At 52.8% G+C, this 20,103-nt stretch overlaps 1 protein-coding gene and 1 long non-coding RNA gene across 2 annotated transcripts in view; one reads left to right on the plus strand and one right to left on the minus strand.

Annotated features, from left to right (window-relative positions):
* LOC142025194 (scavenger receptor cysteine-rich domain-containing protein DMBT1-like) overlaps positions 1-20,103 on the plus strand; it is a 903,096-nt gene that overhangs the window by 39,596 nt on the left and 843,397 nt on the right. The window lies entirely within an intron of this gene.
* LOC142025250 (uncharacterized) lies at positions 2,088-4,568 on the minus strand. Its single transcript, XR_012648618.1, has 3 exons — positions 4,483-4,568; positions 3,763-3,855; positions 2,088-2,785 (listed from the first exon to the last, which is right to left on the minus strand). It is a non-coding gene; the product is annotated as an uncharacterized LOC142025250 (long non-coding RNA).

Below are 20,103 nucleotides of genomic sequence, written 5' to 3' on the forward strand. Positions count from 1 at the left end.
GACCCTTCATTGCTGACACCGTATTTGGTTATTGTTGCTGAAGCTGCAGAACTGAGAAGCAAATGCTGCCCTCTAATGTCCATTCTCAGCATAGCCGCCCGTCTTTCATCTTCACTGTCTGGTTGGTCCCAGTGCTTATTATATGCAGTATCCACTGTTTACCCTGTACTACCCCTAGCACCCATTATACAGCATGGCACCCTTATTCCCAAACCCCTGGCCCCAGGAGTGGGATACTCAAGGATAAATATGTAAATGCTCCTCAAAGCTATGCTGGAGCCCCTACTCACCACAGCTGTGTTTAATGAACTCTTAGTTTATTATTGATGTAAACATAGGAGTTTACTCAGTCACTGCTCATTCAGAATGTTCCTTCTTTACTCTCAAATCATGGGAAAGACTCAGGCCAGGTGTCCTTCTAAGAAGTATTTGGTTCCTCCTCTATCCTCAGAATTTGGACTCTGTGCTGTCTCCCCACATGCCAGGACCTCATGGACTAGTGCTTGCTGTCTTGAGCCACCATTCCTGGTGGTGTCTTCAGCCAGGTCCTGAAACCCTCACTTCGAGCCATCTATCCTTAGCTCTCTCTCTTCACACCCACCTTTTCTGCCCCCTGGAAATGGCATGGATGGGTTCTGGGGACCCAGTGGTCCTTCCCAGAGTCTTCACATTTAAATCACGGTCTCATGCCCAAAGCCAGGTTTTCCTTCCCACAGCGCCAGCCCTCCAACAACATGAATTCACTCCATTATTGGTAGGGCTTGTCCGGTCTATGGCTGGGCTACAGATGCCCAGGGATAGCTCCTACCTTGGTAGAGCATTGCAGCAAAGCTCAGACTTGCGAATTCCGTGAGATGCAGAGTTAAGGTAAACATCCTTGTACCTCATTTCTCATTCCTAGGAGCTGGTGACAGCCGCGGAGAACCATGTGCCAGCTATGTTCCCTGCACTGGGTGCTGCTGTGTGACTGGGGGAGGGACAGCAGGGCTGTGGTGGGCTCTGATGCCCTTGGGGATGGGTGGTGAGTGAAGGCCCCAAAGGTGTTTGTACCTTGAGAGACTCCAGCCTTTGCAGCACTGTGTTTTGCAGGCTGTGCCTGTCACAGAGCACAAGGTTGTTCTCAGAATGAGCCTGTCAGTAGGTAGGTGGGGGACGGCTGCTCTGCGTGTATGTTAAAGGGCAAAGGAAAGCTGGGCATTAAATGGCACCACATGTGTAGGAGCCAGGAGTTGGGAGAAAGAGTGTAAATGAAGCAGAGCCAGAGATCTCTGGGCAGAGCAGGGTCAATCTCTGAGCGGAGGGCAGATCTGACCATAACTGCTATGGATGTACTTGGACATCACTCACTGAGGGCAGAGTTCAGTTGTGAGGGCCTGTCCCCTCACTCAGTTTCCTGGTTTTCAGAAGCCTGAACACAGAATGTTCCGATCTTCAGACATCTGAGTGGGGCAGGTCTCCGCCTTCTGTGAGGGAGTGAGGTACCACGGAGCAGCTTCCACTGTCTGCTAATGAAATGGTTTGTCAGATTTCGTGTGTGTGTGAGAGAGAGCGGGAGGAAGTCAAGGAGTAAATAACTGATTCTCATGTCCCTGGCCCCACTTGATCTGTGATGTTCACAACCCTTTGCAGCTGTGTGAGTCTGGAGCCCCTGTGGGGATGAGAAATGGCTGCATGAACCTCTTGGAACCCATGAACCAGGAATCCTGTCTGGCTTGTCTGTGTGGGGGAATTGCCCAGCTGGCTCACCAGGGCTCCAGCCCTGCCTGTGTTGATGTTGCAGCTGCCCAGGATGGAGGGGGACCTGGCAGCAATGTATGCAGGGCTAGAAAAAGGCGGCTCTTGATTGTGGGACACCCGGCTGGTCCCGTAGCACTCGGTAAGGGTGATGCTTTGCAAAGGGGCCTGTGTGGGATGGGAATTGTTTCCTGTTTCATTGTGATGTTTCCCCAGCAGACTCAGGGAGGCCATGGCTGTGTGTTCGACCCTCACGTCTGGCCCCGGGTGACTCTTAATGATGCTCCCAGAAAGTAAGTTGTGCAGAGAGAAGGCAAAGAACTTTATTAACTGCAAAGGAGCCAGCTCAGACCCAACCTTCCAGAGACCGTTGGAGCCAGGTGTTTAAAGGGACTTAGGCACCTGATTCTCACTGACATCCATGGGAGTTCGGCACCTTAGCACCCTCAAAAATCTGCCCCTTTACTCAGGATGCATTTGCTCAGAGGCCCCACACAGACCCCAGCACATCCCCACTACAGCAGCAGTACAGAATGTCACTGGCACAGCTACGCCCACACTGGCATCCCTGCACTGGCAACCCTGCCAGCATTGTCAGGCCAGCACCAGGCAGGTTTGACTCAGCGTCTACTTCCTGGACACTCAGTAAATTCAGGAGCTGCTTGGAGGCACATTTTGAACCCATTTGGGCTCTTGCATTTGTGGCCGGCTGTGAACGTCAGGCAGCTGCCAGTGCACATGGCTTGTGGCCGCCTGCCCCTCTACTGCACAGTCACCATGGGGATTCTATGGGAAGGTCTTCAGGCTGGAAACTCTGGTGAGGAAGGGTCTGCCGCAGCTAGAACCATGGGCTGTCACAAGAGGCCTTGGCCACACCCGGCTCCCGCTGCCCACAAAGAGTCTGAGCTTCCCCTGTGCCACTGATGGAGCCCACACGCTGGTTCTCGCTGCCGGCCAAACAGGCTCCACTGCCATTTCCTTCCCCAGGCGCCACTCAGGCTGGCAACAAGTGTGGGGCTCACCCAGGCTTAGGGTGGAGGCCCTGGGAGTCCTGTGGGGAAGAGAGAGGGAATCTCAGTGACCAGATCTCATGCCTCTGACCCAGAGTTTCCTCTAACTTCTTCCATCCGTGGGCGGAATGAATTTTGTAATACGCACCAAGGCCTTTGCACACATGCACCAGCAATAAAAACACAAGCCGCCCCCTGGGAGTGGCTCTGGCTGCTCTGCTGATCAGCTGGGTGGCATCTGAATCTCTCCTGGACTGCTGCCCGTGCACTCAGCTTACAGGGAACACTGCACTGTCCCTATCCCCTCCCAGTATCTCCCTGAGCACTTGGCAAGGGGGTTTTCCCTGGCCATGGACTGGTGACAGCCCTGGGTGTCCTGTGTTATCAGCCTGTTGCCATAGCTGCAGGGAGAGGTGGGGCTGTTCCCTGGCACTGAGCCCCCTGCTCAGATGCTGCTCCCCCCAGCCCAATCCTGAGTCCCTGGAGTTATAAAATGCTGCAGAAGGGCTGTGAGCTCCAGGGTATGGGAGGGGGCTGCTGGTAGAAGGTCCCAGCACAGACCGTGCAGATGCATCCTGGGGGGCTGATTCCCCCTGCCTGGCACTTTGGGTGCATCCCCACGACAGTCGCCGGTGTGACGACCAGCTCACGTTGACAGGCCCACTCTAGCTTTGATCGCACTAGTTTGAGTGACAGGGAATCAGTGATTCGCTCTTACATGAGACTGAGAGCACTGAATGTCCTGCGTTATCAGTCTGCCCCGACCTACAGGGACAGCTGGGTAGTTAAGGTCGGGCAGTGATTCAGGGTCCAGGTTAGAGAGCTCTGGAGCCTGGCGGAGGAGAGGGATGTGCCAGTGAGGGGTCCCAGCACAGACTACACCCTTGGTATCGGGGGGGAGATGGCGACTTCCAGGAGGTTGGATCAGATCCTTCCCCTTTGACCAGTCCCTCCACAGGCATTATGGGGAGAACAAGCCTCATCCCACATGGGCCCATTCACAGAGAGTCGCCCTTACCCAGTGCTACAGAGTTGGCTGGGTGTCCCGCACATGAGAGTTACTCTTTCCTACAGCTGCGTATGTCACTGCCATGTCTCTCTCCATCCTGGGCTGCTGAGACAACAATACAACACAGGTAGGGTTAGAGCCCTTCGGGAAATTCCCCCCACAAACAAGCCAGCCAGGAATCCTGGTTCATGGATTTCAAGGCCAAACAGGACATTCTCCTCCCCTCGTCTGACCCCAGGGCGGGAGCTGTGAACAGGCCCCAGGGTGTGGTGAGGGGGAGGAACAGCCCCTCCCCAGAGACAGGCAGGGCACCATAGTGCTCAGGAGTGGGCTGGGAGGAGCACAGGCCTTAACTTTAGCTACCTGCTCCAGTCCTACTGGAATCAATGGGATGGACACACGCGCTTAGAGTTCCCCACGCAATAGAGAGCTCCCCTCTGCCAGGCCTTCTGGGTACAAGACCCGCCAGGGGTCAGTCAGGGAAAGTCTCCTGGCTGAGCTGGCCATGATCACTGCCCCACAGATAAACCTCTTCTCCTTTCTCCTCCTTTGCCTTGATGCGGCCAGATCCTCTGCTGGTGTAAGTCAGTGTTGTTCCATTGCGGTCACTGGAGTGAGGCTGATTTACACCCCCAGGGGATTTGTTTTATTGACGTCAGTGGAGCTACAGCTGATTTACACCAACAGGGGATCTGGCTCATTGACAGTAATGGAGTCACACCAGCTTACAGCCATGGGAGATCTTAGTGGAGGTACAGTCACATGGAAGCCGTGGAAGTGCCTGGAGAATTAGGCCCAGACTCTCCAATGTGTTCTCTCTTCATGGGGGGACAGTCCCTCTTTATCTACTGGCTCCGGGGTCACCCCATCTCACTCCTGGTCAGGCCAGAGGTACCGGTGCCTGGGGGGGTGCAGGGTTTAGCTTTATCTCTCAGTGGCTGTTTCCATGGCAAAGTTCTGCCCAAAACTGGCTCGCTAGACCCTATCTGAGCTGCAGGCACCAGCTCCGCGACTCACCAGGTCAGCGTGGGCTCTGGTGACCTCAGCATCTGGGGAGAGAACAGAGGTCAGTGCGTCCTCACCACTTGGCCCACCCCTGGGGGTCCCCCACCCCACGTCCCCCGGGGCACTGACTCTCCCTTAGCCCATCTGGGGGAAGGTAGGGACTGGGCACCGTCTGGATGGCTTGAGCCCTAACAGGCTGGCTGGGATGATAACGCTGGGTGCCCAGTCTGGTGGGGTGGGAGTCAAACTGAGACAGGCCCCATGGTTGGATGCTGAGTGCCCATCCTGCTGCCACGTGGGGCAGGGGTAAGACTGGCCCAGGCCCCATGCATGCAGGGTTCCCACGGCTAAAGGGGCGAAGCTCGGCCTGTTCCTGGGCAGGAGTCTCCTTTCTTGTCATGCAGGGAGATGTCTGCCCAGGCCTCTGCCCAGTGGTTTGCAGCACAAAATTGCTGCCAGAGCTCCTGCCAGTCCTGCCTTTGCCCACAGCCAGGGGCTCCTGTCACCCCTTTACTGAGCTGGGCAGAGGCGGGGGCAGCAGGGAGAACCATCTCCCTCAGGGCTGGACTCTGCAGTTTGGCCGTCCAGGACTGCGACGGCCAGCAACAGATGGACAAAAGGCGGGAGCTGAGCTCATCCCAAGGTGGTGCTGGAACCACAGAGTCGTACACTGGATCTGATCTTCAGTGCCTGGGCTGCTCTGGTCTGTGCCAGGGTCCCTGTGTGGAAAGAAAGCTGCGTCACGCCCATGTGCAGCACCTGGCGCTGGGGCCGAGGCCCGGCTGCCATTAGCCATAGGGACAGGAAGGAAACAGCACACTAGCGTAGCAGGAAATGGGGCTCCTAGCCTAGTGTCAGGCCCTGTGGAAACCCAGGAGCATTTGCACTGAAAGTAGCTGGGGGGGAACAAGGCCATGGCCGCTCCAAGGCCGAAGCCCCACAGAGAACAGCAGCGAGCCCCCTCCTGACCTGGGGAGCAGCCCCAGAAGGGCGCTGGGAGTCAGGGTGAGGTTCCTTCTTACCTGAGAGTCCTGCAGCACAACACAACTACCAGGAGAAAGAAAAGAGCGTTAGGGAAGCTCAGCACACCTCCTGGCTGAGGGCGATGGCTGGAGACACAGCCAGCCTTGCAGTGGGCGTCTCTGCCCCGATGTGGTGCACCTCTCCACTGGCCTGTGGTGCCACAGCTCCACAGAGGTAGCACGGGGCAATGGCCAGTGTGGGGGACTGACACCCAGAAAGCACAGGTGATGGCTACACTGCGGAGCTTACAGCTGTGCAGCTGTTACGTTGCTAGGGCAGACTGAGCCCTGGGGACATCTCTCTGCAGAGTAATAAGTCCAGCCCACACCAGTGGCGGAAGTTACATTGGCATGAGAAACCCCAGGGAACGCACCCCAGAGCCACATCACTGACACCAACGTATGGTGTGTGGTGCTGGGAATCTCAGACCATCCAGTGCTGCTCACCAGGCCTGAGCAGAGCACAGCCTGTGGGCATGCCCCTCGCTGCCCTTGTAGTGGGGCGTAAGGTGTCAGAGCAATGCTCCTGAACAGCCGTCCCACCCCGCTCAGGCTCCAGCCCACCAGCACCTACCTGTCTTCATCAGAAAACAGCCCAGCAGCCCCAGAGCCAGGCTGGCAGTGACAGCGAGTCCCACAATAGGTCCATGTCCTGGACAAAGCCGGAGATTAGGAGAGAAAAACAGGGGATTAAGCTGGGGCACAGGAGGCCAGGGAAAGCCACGCACGGGGTCTGAGAAAAATCAGGACATACAATGGGAAGAGAAAAGGGATGCAGGATGAGCCTCAGGGCCTTGGGTCGGGGATGTGGGGTCAGCTTCAGGGGACATGGCTCCAGGATGGGAGGGAAACCCCAAGAGTCGGGGAACCCCAGGGTTCAGGGATCCATGAGGGGGTGTGCCCTCAGCACCAAGCCAAACCTTTTATCCTGCGGCCAAGCCTCCCTTGTACAGCCATCATTCCCAGAACCCCTGGACCCATCTGTGAGTCAGGTATCACAGCTCACTTCAAACAGCTGGTAGCCTGACATGAAATGCAGGCCACTGCCAGTGAAATATGTCTGACAGTTTGTCTACATAGCTTTGGTGCTAGGAACACCCAGAATACACAGGAAACACAAAAGGGATCCAGAATGAGGGTCATCTCCTAGTTGCCATGGTTTCAGGCCAGGAACTAGGGGGAGGTGAGCCCCAGAGGCCAGGTATCCAGGATAGAAGTGTAACCCCAGATGCCATAGACCCAGAATGAGGCATGAGGCCCAGTGATCAAGGACAGAGACATACCCACATGTTGTTTTATACCCCACCACAACCAGGTGCACACTAGACAAAAACAGAGTGGCTATACTACGTCAGCTAATATGAGATGCCTTGAGCAGTTCAACCTGCCTCTAGCCCTGTGGGGAGCAGGCAGCGGCCTTCAGACATTCCTTTGTGGCTACACACACAGCCCCTTTTTGGGTCTTGCAAGACCTTTCTCCAAGGCTGGGTGTAAGGGAGTGAGAGGAAGGCTGGGTAAGGCAGGGGTTAAACTGAGCTTGTTTGCCCAATTAGCCCCACCCCGGTTCACCTGCAGCCAGTGTCAGGCCTGGAGGCAGCATAAAAGGGGAGAAGGTAGGCCAGTTCAGGGCTGATCAGGCAAGAGGCAGGAGCTGGTTCTGGTGCATGTAGGGGCTGAGCCAGAGTCACCCCTAGGTTGGTTGCTGGAGGAAGAAGCCTCTGAACCCTTCCCCAGGCAAAGAGGGGGAGAATCCCAGTGAAGCTCCCCCAATGCAGAGGGGAGACTAGACTCTTGGGGCTATGCCCCAAACTAAGACTACAGCCTTTAGTGTGTGGGATGAAGACCCGCACCTCAGGTATCTAGGCCCATTGGGGGAACTGCTTACACTGGGACACTCACACCAAGACCACCTCTCCCTCCTGTGGGGGTCTAATTTATTAGCATTCCTAAAGGGCATGAAATGAGTTCTTAGCTCCTCAAGTCTGAACTTAGATCCCCCTTCATTCAGGGTTCCCTCAAGCCACCTCACATCTCAGATGGGTTCCCATTGTGGAGTTGGGGGTTCCCCAGGCCCTTCTTCACGGGGCTGTGTGGCATCATTAAGAGCAAATTCAGTCCTTGCTCAGCTTTTCTGCACTGGCTCCTTTTAACTCAGACTGGCTCTACACCTCTTTCTGGCTCTCAGGAGACTTCCCTTGTGAAGCCTGCATTGATGTAGCCACATGGCCTACCTGTACTGCGGCTGGGATTAGGTTTTGCACCTGGGTAGGAGCATGAAGTGTTACTGGACTCCTCATCTAGAAATAGGAGGGAAAAAGAAATGATAAAAGAATTTGTTTTTCTTTTTGAAAAAAAAATCACTAAAGAATGAAACATTTTTGCTTTTTTTTTTAAATTTTGGATGTAACATTTCTTTTAAAAAAAACTTGTCCAAAATCACATTTTTCAAGTGCAATTTTTTTTGAGATAATCCTAATTTTTGGGAAAATATTTTTCAGGTCACATATTTCCAGCTGCTGGGGACAGACCCCTGTTTGTTTACAGCATTGTTTTCTGAGAGTTAGCCAAGCATGTGCACACGAGCCCCTGAATTGCAGCCAAACTGAAAAGAACCACACCAGTCACTAGCACCTGTGCAGCAGCCATACTACAGAGTTAGTGGCTCCTCCATTTTCACTATACATGCCCCCCGCTCCCCAAACCATTCACCCCTGGGACAGAGGCAAGTGTGGGAAAAGACAACACGAGTGGGAAGTTTCCCAGAGTGAGGAGAGACTGAAGACGGGTTCTAGCAGAAACCGATTTGTCGCACTCACCCTTGTATGACATCAGCTTCATTTTGGTGCATGGTGACTGTAATAATTGATTGCAAGCGGGTGATGGTGGCAGCCAGCCATGTGAGCACAGCTGGGGCTAAATTCATAGCCACTATCTGTATCCGCCTCACTTGGGCTGAGATGCTACATGGAGACCAGCACAGGGAACCGCTTCAGTCCCTCCACCCAGCAGGATCTTCACCCCCTGTTAACACTAGCTGAGAGCATTACCGGCCACATTCAGGTGCCAGGTGTCACTGGGAAGCGAGTTGCTCTCCTGATTGTTGTCATCCTTAAGCTGATAGCGGCAGGAAAAGGCCGTTCTGCTCTCTCTGGACACAGTGTAGGGTGAGTCGTAGACGAGTTTGTTCCCATCCTTGGGCTGCACAGAAATCTCCTTCCCATCTTTGCAGAAGACAATGCGGGTCATGGGGGTGTCTGAAGGGACCAGACATGACAGGGTGACTGTGTCTCCTTGGCGGGCAGACAGCTTGTTCAGGAACAGCCGCGGGGCGGGGAGAGTGCCTGGGGAGCAAACACAGGTGTCAATCAGCAAAGAAATGAAGCAAACACAGGTGTCCCGTCTGGTGTCAATCAGCAAAGAAATGAAGCAGGGGCGGGGGATTGAGTTACACCAGCTGAGGATCGGGCCCTTCAGTGGGGTCAGTCCCTGAGGCTGTGCTGTTTGGAGGGAGGAACAGGATGCACTGGGAGTGCACAGAATTTTAGCCTTTGTTTTCCCCCTCTTGGCGCCTGAGGCCCCTTTGCCCACGGCCCTTCCTCACCAGTGCAGGGCTATAGATCACAAGGCTTCGGGTGCCAGCCAGCCTGGAGACAGGCAGAGGGACAGAGAAGTACGATTTGGGACTGGATACCCTGGGGTGTCGCAGGGGCCTTGTGCTGCTGTCTGAACCCACATCAATGGACCATTTCCAGAGGGATGGCAGATGCTGGGGGTCACCCGAGGAGTGCACAGAGCCCAGAGTATCCCAGAGAGCCCATCCCAATGAGGACGGGGGGAAGGGTGCAGTGGGATGGGAGGTGTGAGTGTTACAAGAAAAGCAGATCCCAGCTGTGTGCAAGGAAAAGCAGCCACCCTCCTCCCATGCTGGTGTAAATTAGCCATAATGACTTCAGGCTAGTGGAGTCCCACTAGAGAGCAGACAGTCAGGCCCAAAAACAATATACCCTGATGTTGCACCAATCCCAATGCTCCTCTGGGTCTAACCATCTCTAGTGTAAACAGGACGTGCACACACTTATACCAGGGCATGAACTCAGTTTCCGCTGAGGACCCAATGGGTGGGATTTCCACTGTTTGGCAATGTCTTATCACTGCTCCCTGGCCATCTCACATCCCTCATGTGTCACCGTGCTGTCTACACAGTCACTGGATTTGGCCCTCGCTGGTTTAAATAAGGTGCTGAGCCTTAATGGGACAAATTCTCAACTGGTGTAAATGAGGTGGCTCCATTGTCTGCAAAGAGAGTCACCGGTCACCACCAGAGGATTGGGTTGGATCTTGCTCCCAGGGAAGTTACAAGGAATTCTCACGGGGGAAGCAGGTTTGGGTTTTGTGTGTCAGGTGGAACCCAGGAGTCCTGACATCCCAGTGATCTGGTCTAAACCACTAGACCCTTCCCAAGTCCTAACTCCCAGCCCAACCACACTAATTATTAGGCACGCATGTAGCTGACACTCACCTGGAGAGCTGCAAATTTCCTGGCTTGTGGCAAGGGAACCTTTTAAAGGAAATAGACATTCCTATTAGCAATGCCACCAGAGGTTCTGTAGAGCAGTTCACTGAGTTTAAAATGAAGGGATGTTCTCCCAGCAAGGTGACATACAGGACGGTGTCAGTTTGCAATCCCCTCCTTTAATTTGCTCCTGGGTGATAAACTGCATTTGTTAATCATGTGCCTCCAACTAATCTGTCATCATTGGGATGGCTTCTCATACATGGAGCTGCACTGCTGGGTGAAGGGCTCTAGACACATGGATTCTCAGCCCAGAAGAGACCACTGTGATCGTCTGCTCTGTGTAAGAAGAGGCAGGAGAACTTCACACGGTGATTCCTGTACCCAGCCAAGAACCATGTTGTGTTTGAGACAGCGACACATCCATTCCTCATTGAATGACTCCAAGTGACAGAGAATTGAACTGTGTCCCTTGTTAATCGGCTTCAGTGGCAAATGAACCAGCCTCCCTATAGGAGCTGTATTCCAGTGTGAACTAGACTGACTTCACTTTCCAGCCATTGGCTCTTATTTGGCCTTAGTCTTCCTGGTTAGAGAAATCTATTGCTGCTGTCAGAAATATTCTCCCTGGGACTTATATACTGTGATCAAGTTGCCTTTTAACCTTCTCTTCCAACAAGTAACCCAACTGCTGTGTCAGGCTCTCACTGTCAGGCAGGCGCTCCAGACTTCACATCAACCGCACCTTTCCCCCATGAGGGCTTTAGGTGAAGGGGTGTTTTAAAAAGGCTCTGGTTGTATTCAGCGCTGTAGCTATGATAGGGTTAAGACCTGAGACTGCACAGATACTGCAGTTGTTAAAACCTGTGGATTATGCCTAAACGGTTGAAAATGTTTTAAATCCCCTGACTTAGAAAACAGTAAGCAGGAAAAAAGTTACAGTGAGTGGCAGCACTAGGAGCATACAGGAGATGAGGTGTGTGTGTATGTGGGGACTAGCACAGGCTTGCATGGGGTCTGGGGCAGCAGTGCCAATCTGTCAGCCCACCTGGAACACGTGTCTAATTAAGGAAACAGTTCAAAGCCTGTCTCATCCCAGACTTCTCCTAATGCCCAACCTGGCCCATTGTGCCCATACTCACAGAGAAGCCAGAGGCCCAGTGGCAGGATGATGGTGAGATGCAGTGATGAATCCATTGTCTGGCAATGCCACGGTGTCATCTGCCTCTCAGGGATCCAGGAGCTGTCTCTCTGGCTGCTCCTCAGTGTCTCAGAGAGAGATACGCCATGGCTCTTTGATCTGGCCTCTCCCCTTCTGATCTGCTGGGAGCAGAGACACCCCAGATGCTCTCTGATCTGCCACGAGCTCCCTCAGTTTCAGAGAGAAGGAAAGCCACAGTCCCTGTGAGAGACGGGGCTGTGGCTGCTACCGGCCTTGCAAAGGCCGGAGATCTCTCTCCCTGGTGGGCGGGGGAAGCTGCTTGCACAGTCCTCCCTCTCATGGGTTAGGTAGGTTTTCTGGTTGCCCAACATGATACAGGTTTGGCGTTTGATGCCAGATCAGACCAGCCCCTCTAAGCCCAGCTTCTAGCCTGTAGGGTTTGATATCAGTTCCGCCCCTCTGAGCTCTTCTCCGTGGCTAGCAAAGAATGAGAACCACAGAACAATAGTGGCCTCCCCCAAGTTATAATGGGAACACAGTTTAAATGTAAAGCAGAATTTTAAACCCTGCTCAAAATCCATAGGGCAACTCAAACCCACCTGAAAAGTGGAAGCCTGGGTGACTGGCTGAGGCAAACTGTGTGAAGGAAATTTGAAGCCATTTGAAGATAACATTCCCAAGCCCCGTTTACAGCCTGTAAAATGAGGCTGTTTCCCAAACAGCAAAATTCCTGTCGGGTTAGGTGTTGAAAGGGCCACAAAGGGAGTCGGCACCCTCACTCCAGGGGCGTTCATGGCAGACAGAGCCTCAGATGCTCAAGCACCTTAGGGAATTCCTCCCCTTGTGTTGCACTGTGGGAAACAGCAGCCATCTTTACTAAGGGCAGCTTCCTCATCACATCCCAATGGTATAGCAACATGGCTTCTACCTCTCTAGAGAGAAGCCTGCGACTTCAATGCCGTTATAAAGAAAGCCTGATGCTCCCCATTGGGAAGATGGCTGCCTTGACAGTTTAGCCTGGGAATGTGACACTGAAGTTCCCTCTAGTAAATATGGTTCCATCTCTCATTGTTTCCAGTGAGATTGACATTGCAGGGGAAATGAATAATAGGTCATTAAATACTGTGACTCTGAAAGGGAGGTTGCCCCTAGTAAAGATGGCTGCCGTTTCCCATTGTTTCTACTGGGACTGAAGTTTCAGGCTGCCCTCTGGGTAGTGGCTATCATTTCCCCAAAGCCCTGGCATGGATGTCCAACTTCCAGTCGAAGTGAAGCTAAAGCCTGCCCTCAGAGAAGATGGCTACCATGTCCCCAGTGTAGCAGTGAGGCTTCCCCAAGTAAAATTGGCCACATTTACTGTGGCCACCTGGACTGAAGCCAGAGGCTGCCTGCTGGGTCGTGGCTGCTATTACCAAAGTGCGGACTGTGGCTTCTTTAGGAAATGAGGCCGTCTTTAACTGGGGCATTTTCCTTGTCATACCCCCAAGGCATTAATGATATGGCAACAGGAAACAGCAGCCTTTGTAATGAGGAAAATCTCCTTTTCCCCACATGCACAAGCATCACATGCTCCCTCCCATGCCCAATATTTCATCCCTTTCCCAACTTTGTTCCGCTTCACCAGCAGGGTCTTGAAGATCTTCATACAGAAGCAACCTGCCCCTTCCTTCCCTCCACCAGGCAATCCCCTTGCTCCAACTCTTCTAGTCATGGTGGGGTGTCGTCGTACACCCTTTCCAAGCTGCCCCTGGACCCTGGAAGAGGAACCTATCGAGCCACATGCCCCATCTCTCTCTGTGTGCTGCCCAAGCTGTACCTCACTGCCTATGGGCTCATCTGGAGCATAGACCTGGACCTTGGTGAAGTTGGCAACACCGGGGAATTTTCAGATTCCCTCCCCCCATCTCTTGCAGAACTGGGACTGGCTTTGAGGCCCTGATAGAGATGTCTCTGTCCCCACTGACCACTTTTTGGCCCGTCCAATCCTGAACAGCATTTCAACCTCACGTACCAAATTATCATGCCTCTCACTCAGGCTTGGTCCAGTAGCTACTTTGCTGCCATGGAGAGGTGGCTGGGCCAAATTGGCGAGTGTGGTGTTGTGACCTTGTGCACGGGTTCGTAGCACCAAACACTCAGATTTGGAGAGGGTGGGTACATGGGCTCATGGCCAGGACATCACGCTGCTGGGAGAGCTAGGGGAGGTTGCTGGACAGGGAAAGAGGAGGGTCTGCTGGGGGGGAACCTATATCCCCCCCGTTAAGTGGCAGTCTGCAGTCCCTGCACAGCACTCCTCACCCTTGGCAAACTTGCAGGCTGTAGGAATGAGCAGAGGGAGAACAGGGCCTTTTCACTGAGCTCTTTATGGGTGTCTGCAGATTCACAAGACATGCTCTTCTTCAGGTGCAATCTCAGTCCGAAATGGGGACCAACCTTCAGCCTGGGTCCCTTGCTGCAGCCACTCCCTGCCTGCTAGGCTGAACTAAGAGCAGGAAACATGAGGGCAGAGCATCACAGGAGCAATGACCGTGCAAACTGCGGGGCTGGGACATCACTTGGAGCATGGGACTGAGTCACATGACTGAGCCTATCCCGTGGGCTGTGTGTGTTTCTGGATGCTACTTGCAGGGGCTCTTGGAGGCCCCAGCCCTGGGTTACAAACAGACTTGGCAGAATTCCATTTTCACTTTTTGTAATTCCGATGGATCATATCAGTGTTTCTTTTAAGGATTTCTTCCCCCCATTTTTACAAATTTAAATATTCCCTGTTGAGTCAGACACTATTTAATGAGAGGAGACGATAAGAATCAGAGAGTTAATGGTTTATAACCCTTAAAACGTAAAATATCGCGCACATATGTCAAAATACACACAATGCATGGCCCCACATCACCCTTGCATGATGTCTCAAGCAGCAGTTCTCTTTGCTTCTCTGCAAATTTCTATTATTATCAATGGAAATATTTTCATGTGGGTTCACGGGTGTGGAGGGGAAATGGATATTTACAGATATTTACCAATAACAAGCTATAAACACAACGTCGCACCGCCTGTGAGGTCAGCACAGCGATGGGGCTGTGGTTACAGGTTGTGGTCACTGTTCCCAGCACAGGACTCTCTCTCCCCTGCCACCCAGATACTGTCCCCACGGCCTTCGCAGTATTTATAGACACACAAGCCCAGAGCAATGCTGTGCTGGTGGTGCAATAATCTTCCAGTTACTTGTCTTGCAGTGCTCACTTCTGTCACAGGGACGGCTTCTCTTCTCTGTTTTCAGCAAGACTGAGGGGTTAGGAGAACAACCACCAGTCCAGCCCCCGGTGGAGCAGGTGACAGTGTGTTTTATTCAAGGCCTGGCTTCATACAGAGAAACGCCAAAGTGCACCTTATTTTCTGTAACCACTATGAACATTTTCATATTTAGGCAACAAATGTTTCCAACTGTTTACCTTATGAATTCTTAGCACAGGTCTCTCATGCAGAGCGGAGGCAGACTTCAGGGCTGTATGGAACAGGGCAGGGCTGAGGTGAAAATGTCTGCCCCTATGCCACAACAACCAGCAAGAGTTATGAGTGTCTAGGAACCACTGAGAAACAGTGTGTGTGCAGGGGGGTGTCTAAAGAGCTCATTGTGAAAATTCCAGTTATCAGCATGAGCTCACAGAGCTCCCTTCTGAGTGTACCGTACCAGTGCAGGGCCTTCAGCTCTGGCCTGCAGACTCCTGTGCTCTGTGCTCCTGCACCCTGCGTCAGACCCAGCAGAAGTGAAAATTAAAGTCTCTTTAAGCCAACGTGTTTCTATTCACACACAGGGGCTGGATCCTGTCGTGATGATGCGAGTGTGACTCCATAGTAAAGCTGCTGCAGGCCATGGGCTTTGTCTGTAGGCCTGAATGCAGGATTTTTTGTGGGGGATGTACTGTTTTTGTAAATGTGGATCACAATTTTTTTTAACTATAAGGGAGTTCAAAAGAGTCGTGCAGTGAGTGGGCATAAGAGAGGTTAATGGAAAATTTGAATGGAAAGAGTGATTGGTAAAAGTGTTTTGCTATTACATACTAAATTTTATCCAGTAATAAAGGTTTTTATAGAAATTACCTTCTAGGATTTTATTTTAATATAAGTGAAAAACAATATTCCCTCATCCCTCTCCCACCACTGGGAGATTTAGTCCCTTTCTTGCTCCAGGGCCATTTCTCTAGGCAGGTGGCTGGCCAAGGAACTACAGCTCCCAGGGTGCTTTGTGTTCCCCCATCACACCTTGCAGGCTCACCTGGCAAAGCAAAACAGAGAGCAAGGGAGAGAAACTGGCCATGGGGGGTGGGGGTGCTTTTTCACCCATCACCCCCGTCTCCCCCAGGCCAGTTCTGGATGTGTGTGCGCGCGTGCGCATGCGCACACACACACACACTTTGCAAACTAATTGCGCAAAACTGAAAACTCCTCCCCCATCTCAGAGCTGGGGCAGAGTGTAGGACTATGTGTGTGGGTGAGGGGTCCAGCTGGGGAGGTGTTGTCTGGGGTGGGGCTAGGGATGAGGGACTTGGGCTGCAGGGAGGGGTTCAGGGCTGGGTCAGGAGGTTGTGTCATGGGAGGGTGCAGGGTCTGGGTGGCACTTACTGTGGATCCCAGGAAGTGGCCACCAGGTCTGTGCACCCTCTTAGATTGTGGGCAAGCAGTGAGACTCCGTGCCCTGTAGGCACCATTCCCATAGCTCTCTTTGGTCGCAGTTCCTGGCCTGGGGGCTGCAGGGACCTGGCTGCCACTTGCAAGAGCAGTGCAGAGCTGGGGCAGGTCAGGAACCTGCCTTAGCCTCAGGTCCCCACCATGCTGCCAGCCAGAGCTGCAAGGGTCCCTTTTTCACAGGGTGTTCAGGTCCTTGCATCCTAAACACAAACACACCAGTGTGACTGACGGGCAGGACCATGTAAGAAGATGGGGCCAGGGAAAAGGGGGAAATGGGTAGGTCTGGATTTAAATAACACACAGATCCCATCGCAGGGGAATTTATTATGGGGGGGGCTCCTTGGTGTCCCACATTTATCAGCGACCCCAAATGCTGATCAATGAGCTACTCCCCCAAATCCCACAAACCTGTTTCTGCACAAGGGCATAATCCATAGACCACTCTGGTATCCCAGCTGATCTCCCAGCCTGCCCCTGACTGGAGGTCACTCAGAGTCACTGGTCACCTCTCCTTTCTCATCCTCCCTTCCATTCTTCCCCTGGGCCTTCCAGCTCTGTGGAACTATGGTTCTTTCCCTTAGGATGAAGGTGACAATTGGGGTGGATGCCAGCAGGAGCAGGACCAGGGTGAAGTGGAGGATCCAGGCCCAAAGCGGGATAGCAGGCCCTAGAGGGAACAGAGGAGGGTGAGGGGTCTGAAGATGGAGGCAAGTCCTCTCACTGCTCTGTGAAGCGCTTGGATATTGCATCTGGCCATGACGTGTCCCTGACCAGACTCAGAGACACTGTTTGGAGGCCTCACACCCAGCTCTGCCTCCTGCAGGGATCTCTGTGGTAGTTTTTTGCAACCTTGTACGCAGCACCAGGGCTGGGACAGCTGGGGTCAGGCCCTCACCTATGCTATGGAGACTTTTTCCAATGTCCAGGCCATTACTAGGGGCTCTGCAGTAGGAGAGCTGGCTAAATTTGTCTATTTTCTGGCTCTGCTGCCTGCAGAATCCAAACCCCATCTCTGTCCCCAGTGGGCTCTCCACTGCCATGGCCTGTTGCCAGTGGGTAAGAGCTCAGCTCCCCCGACTCCGCCATCCACAGCATGGGGACGTCACAGCCCACAGCCTCTGGGGAGCAGATGGGGCTGCCCAAACAGGGGAAGGGATAGCTCAGTGGCTTGAGCATTGGCCTGCTAAACCCCAGGGATGTGAGTCCAATCCTTGAGACCCTTTCGGGGTCTGGGGCAAATAGATTTAAAAAAAAAAAAGTCAGGGATGGTGCTTGGTCCTGCTGAGAGGGCAGAGGACTGGACTTGACGACCTCTTGAGGTCCCTTCCTGTTCTATGAGAGATGCATATCTCCATTATTTATTATTATTATTAACCTGTTACATCCCTGCCCTTTTGTCTCCAGTACTGACAGCAGAGTAAATGCTTCTCATTGAGATTGGCATGAGCTCTGCCATCATCCCAGACCAGACTGTTCCTTTCCTAAAGGGAATCCCCGAAGCAAGGAGCAAAACCATTTACCTTGTGGAGAAGGCTTTTCTCCAGGGCTGTCACCATCTGTGGGCAGAGACATAACTATGACAGATCAGTTCTCACAACCAAAAGCCTCACGCTAAGGAGATGCAGAACAGCAGCGGTTGCCAGGGAAATACACAAAAGCGTGTCTAGAGCTGGGCTCGTTTTTTTGACTGAAAAGATATTTTCACCCAAAAGCGTAAATTCAGCAGCACAGAAGCGAAAGGTGAAGTGGTGCTGAGTCTGCTGAATTGCTTCTCTTGGAAAGAAAAAGTCTGAACAAAGGCCAGAAAAAAAATTGAAATGGTTCATTCAGACGTTTTCAACATAAACTGTTTGGACTTTTCAATTTGAAACAAGGGCCAAAGCAGGCATGCTGAGAGCAGGGCCTGGCTGGTGGGCAGGGGTTGGCTGATGCCCTGCTGACAGCTGGGTTGGCCAGTGGGTGCAGGGCTCTGACGGCGCAGGGCCCAATGTAAGCACCTTGCTTTTCTTGCTCTAAGGCCTGGCCTGCATGTGCTCCCCCCTCATCTTAGACCAGGCCCTCCTTTTCCTATGGGGAAATCCCTTATCACTGAGAAAACAATCATTTACCTTGGAGACATGCTTAGCCACCAAAATCATTTACCTTGGAGACATGTTTAGCCACCAAAAACATGTAAACATTCCCCAGGGAACAGAGTTCTCATTTGGGAAGTTCTACACCCTTAACTCTAAATACACTATGTGACTCCAGCCGGTCCTGACTTCCTGACCTTCTCCACCAAGCCCATTGCTATTGTGGTGCCTTACCAACCATGCTGAGGTGCCAGGTGTCACTGGGAAGCGAGTTGCTCTCCTGATTATTGTCATCCTTGAACTGATAACGGCAGGAAAAGGCCGCTCTGCTCTCCCTGGACACTGCGTAGGGTGAGTCATAGACGAGTTTGTTCCCATCCCTGGGCTGCACAAAGATCTCCTTCCCTTCTTTGCAGAAGACAATGCGGGTCATGGGGGTGTCCGAAGGGACCAAACATGACAGTGTGACTGTATCTCCTTGGCCGGCAGACAGCTTGTTCAGGAACAGCCGCGGGGCGGGGAGAGTGCCTGGGGAGCAAACACAGCTGTGTTAAACTCCAAAACAATGGAGCCAGGCCAGCTCACACCAACTGGGGATCTGGCCCACTGACTCCAGTAGAGCACAGTTCAACCCAAACCCTCTCATCCCTGCCGTGTGCACAGGGACCAGTCACTTACCAGGAGAGCTGCAGATTTCCTGGCTGGTGACAAGGGAGCCTGTGAAATGAACACAGAAGGGATCTCAGTGCAGGAAGGAAGATGGAAAGGGGAATGAAAACAACGGGAGCTGGAAGTACAGTTGCATCCTCTCAAGGGAAGTGAGTGTCTGTGGTCTTCCAGAGCCCAGGCAAATCTAGCGCCAGCCTGCAGAGAGAGACATTCTGTCCTAGAATCTTGGTGTCCAGCTCCCAGTGTGAATTGGCCCCTGGGGATCTTCATTAGGGACCTGCCCCATTAAGCACTGGAGCCAGGAGTGTTTACACCAGTCGGGGAGCTGACCCACAGTCTATAACTTGCTGTTAGCCCACATTTAACTCTGGGATTAGCAGGTGCAGGTCAGTCTGAGTGCGGGTAAAGAAAAGCTCCGGTAGCAGTATGTAGAGCTCGCTGGACCCCAACCAAATGCTGAAGGCTGGTCTGAGCATGCCAGAGAAGCACTGGAGATGGGTTAAGGAAGCAGCAGTCCTTGGTGTAAGGGCCAGATCCTGCACCAGTGGGAGCAGGCTCAGGGCTGATTTGTCCATGGCCCTGATCCTACAGACTGATGAACAGTCCCTTCCACTTGCATGGGCACCCCTTGAGTTGAACAGGGTCTGGGCAGGTCTTGGGGTCTAGACCATAGAATTCTAGGGCTGGAAGAGACCTCAGGAGGCCATTAAGTCCAACACTGTGCTGAAAGCATGACCGATCCCAACTAAACCATCTCAGTCAAGGCTTTGTGAAGCTGGGACTTAAAAACCTCCAGGGATGGAGATTCTACCACCTCTCTAGGGAACCTATTACAGCGCTTCACCACCCTCCTAATGAAACAGTTTTTCCTAATATCCAACCTGGACCTCTCCCACTGCAACTTGAGACTATTGCTCCTCTGACTGTCACCTGTCACCACTGAAAACAGCCTTCTCCATCCTGTTTGTAATCTCCCTTCAGGTAGTTGAAGGCTGCAGTGAACTCCCTCATCACTCTTCTCTTCTGTAGACTAAATAAGCCTAAATCCCTCAGCCTCTGCTCAGAAGTCATGTGCTCCAGTCCCTAATCATTTTTGTTGCCCTCAGCAGGACTCTCTCCAATGTATCCAAATCCTTTTTGTAATGGGAGGCCCAGAATTAGACACAATATTCTAGCTGTGACCTTACCACGGCTAAGTAAAGGGGAATAATCACTTCCCTA

Source organism: Carettochelys insculpta, chromosome 22 (genome assembly GCF_033958435.1).
Source record: "Carettochelys insculpta isolate YL-2023 chromosome 22, ASM3395843v1, whole genome shotgun sequence".
NCBI classification, from domain to species: Eukaryota; Metazoa; Chordata; order Testudines; family Carettochelyidae; genus Carettochelys; species Carettochelys insculpta.